Source organism: Salvelinus fontinalis, chromosome 6, assembly GCF_029448725.1.
Source record: "Salvelinus fontinalis isolate EN_2023a chromosome 6, ASM2944872v1, whole genome shotgun sequence".
Taxonomy (NCBI): Eukaryota; Metazoa; Chordata; class Actinopteri; order Salmoniformes; family Salmonidae; genus Salvelinus; species Salvelinus fontinalis.
The window spans coordinates 26,165,400-26,165,606 of NC_074670.1; positions in this window are offsets into that span (position 1 = coordinate 26,165,400).

A 207-nucleotide genomic window follows, 5' to 3' on the forward strand; every position below is an offset into this window, starting at 1 on the left:
CAAATGTACTAATGGATAGACATGATCTGTGTGTGTATTACCTCTGCATCTCTCACACACACACACACACACACACACACACACACACACACACACACACACACACACACACACACACACACACACACACACACACACACACACACACACACACACACACACACACACACACACACACACACACACACACACACACTCACTCTCTGC